The following is a 2,879-nucleotide window of genomic DNA, read 5'->3' as shown; positions in this document are numbered from 1 at the left end:
ATTTTACTTAATCCACCTGTGGTACGCCTTGCACCTGGTAAGTCTCCAGTCTCCTTCCCAGAGTGAGAGTAGAGAAATTACTGGCTGCCTACAACACGTGGTCAGGGGACCCAGCCACAGTCTTTCATTATGCATAAGAGTCTTACAACTGTTTTGGGCACTGTGTTACATCCCACTTTTAAGATGCCTTGTGCTTTGGAATGGCCAGCCTTTCACGAGGAGCCAGCTACTACTCATTTATCTGCTTGTTTTCATTACTGACCAGTTTTTTCCCCTCCAGGTATAATAGGAAATCTCAGGTCTGCTTCCCTGTTGTTTCATTCCTTGTGGCTTAATGCCATGGCATTTTAGCTGGGGTGTTACAGACAAATGCAAAACTACCTGATGTTCAATAAATCTTTCAAAGTTGAAGAAGAAACTCTTTGTAAAATAGATAGGCAAATACTTGGTTCTAAGAGTGGCGTATTATTAGATACACTTCTATGTGAGGATACACTATCACAACACAGCTCTAATGTCAGTTCTGTCTGTTCAGTTATTGCCGTAATTGTAACCATCCATTTTTAAATTGACTGAGTAATAATTATTTCTTCTCAGTTGTGTATTTTTTCTTGCTCTTTCTCTCTCTTTTGAGATTCTAATTTCTGTTAGTGTCCTATGTTCTAAGCATCTAGTTCTATTTTTCTTTCACTTTAATTTTCCTTTCTAAATAGTGACACCACAGTGAGAGAGGAATGTTACTGTGTAATGATTTACTGTTGGTTTTCAGGTCTGTTATTTACCTTTACTTTTCCCGTATATTCTTATATACATTTAGAAAATGCTATTTAGGGACTATTTGATATGAAAAGAAAAGGACATACAGCCTCCTGTATGACCTAGAAACATTACAGTACTCTCTTAATATTATACAGGTTATCCGATTGAAGAACTTTCAGTAGAAAATGGCAAATTGGTAGTTATCATCATCATGAGGGAAAATGATTACTACCATTACTTTTACTAAGTTAGCATTTATTGAGTCCAACATCATGACAGACACAAGCACCTTATATGTACTCTGAGAATGAGAGAAAGCTCACAATTCCACAAATGGGGAAATTGAGGCTTAAAGAAGCTAAGTAACTTCTTAGGGTCAACCAACTAGTAAGTAGCATATACTGTATTGAAACTATTTTGTGACTGATTCCAAAGTCCTCTAACATACAGTTAATAAAAAAATTGTATATAATGGCCTAATTTTAGATCCAAGCATATTGATAAGAATAGTTATGTGTTGCTGTACCATAAGTATTTAAAATTTGTTTTTGTTTTTATGAAATCTCTAGGGTAATAGCTCAACACCCAGCCTCTTGCCTTGGTGCCCAGCCTTGTCCCAAGGCTTGTTCTCTTCCTCTGCCCATTCTCTGCTGCTTTGCTCTTTCGCTAACATAAGATAATTTCTCAGGTATAGTCTTTTTTGTTCAACAGTTTTATTGAGCTGTAATTCACATACCAGAAAATTCACTAATTTAAAGTTTGCAGTTTAATGGTGTTTAGTATATTCAGAGTTGTATAACCATCATCACAATCAATCTTAAAACGTATTTGTCATCCACAAAAGGAATCCCACATCCATTAGCAATCACTCCCCATTTCCCCTGTCCTAGGCACCCACTAGTCTACTTTTTGTCTTTATAGATTTGCCTATTCTGGACATTTTATATAACTGGAATCATATAATATGTAGTCTGTTGTGACTGACTTCTTTTACTTGGTGTGTTTTCAAGATTCATCCATGTTGTAGCATGTACAGGTGCTTTGTTCCTTCTTATTTCAGAAATATTTCATTATATGGATCGCCCAGATGTTATGGATCTGTTCATCAGGTGAAAGACATTGGAGTTGCCCTACCAAAAGGGTTTTGTTCAAAGAACTAGGTAATCAATGACGGGTAGAAAAGGGCAAAGGTGCTGGGAGATGCAAAGAGGTGAATGAAAGAGTTACACAAGCAATTTCAAAGGGAGGGAAAGAAGATATTTATACCTTTACACTGCCTTTGTGTCAGCATCTCTTTTCACTTGCCAGAGACCCACTTCCACCTCTCCGAAAGTGCACTGAACTTTCTCTTTACTTAAATGAACTTTCTCATTAGCAAGCCTGTGTGAATTTACCTTTGCTTTCTATTCAAGCTGCTGCCCTGCTCCCATTGTTGCTTTGGTCTCCACTCCCCTTCACTTTCTGTTCTTACTGAGCCTGGGCAGACCTTGCTAGTTCTGCCAAGTAATCAGACCAGGTCAGCTGGGTTCAGAGACCACATGTCCCAACAAGATATTATACAAATATTTAATGTTGAATTTTTAGAAAACATGGTTATAACTTTACAAATAATATAGCTATGGTTTGATTATAATAAACTATATTAGATTTGTTTTGATATGTTCAATAAGATATCACTTAGCTAATTTTCTAATTTAGAGATACCCTCCCCCAAACAACAAAAACTCCACCTAATTTCTAGTAAATTACATACTACTAGTTAAGTAAAAACACACCATGATGTTTACTGTGTCACTCTGCATGTTTTACCTTGTAATTAAGAAAATATTTGATACCCAATTTTGGAAGATGGCACAGTAGGACAATGTTTGTGATTAACATTTAACATTTAACATTTTAATGGAAATATTACCTTTTTAAATCTAGTTTATGGCAACCACAAATACAATTAATGACCAATTTCAGGTAAATGTAAACCTATAGCAATGTGATTTGTTTTTACACAAAAATGATTTGCTTTTTGTTACAAAAAGTAGAGGTGTAAAAAAGAAAAAAAAATACAACTAAAGAAGTAATTTGCAATTAACTGTAAGGTAAATAACAAGATCTTTGATGTTCCT

This window comes from Nycticebus coucang, chromosome 16 (genome assembly GCF_027406575.1).
Source record: "Nycticebus coucang isolate mNycCou1 chromosome 16, mNycCou1.pri, whole genome shotgun sequence".
NCBI classification, from domain to species: Eukaryota; Metazoa; Chordata; class Mammalia; order Primates; family Lorisidae; genus Nycticebus; species Nycticebus coucang.
Note: the sequence above shows the minus strand (reverse complement) of the source record.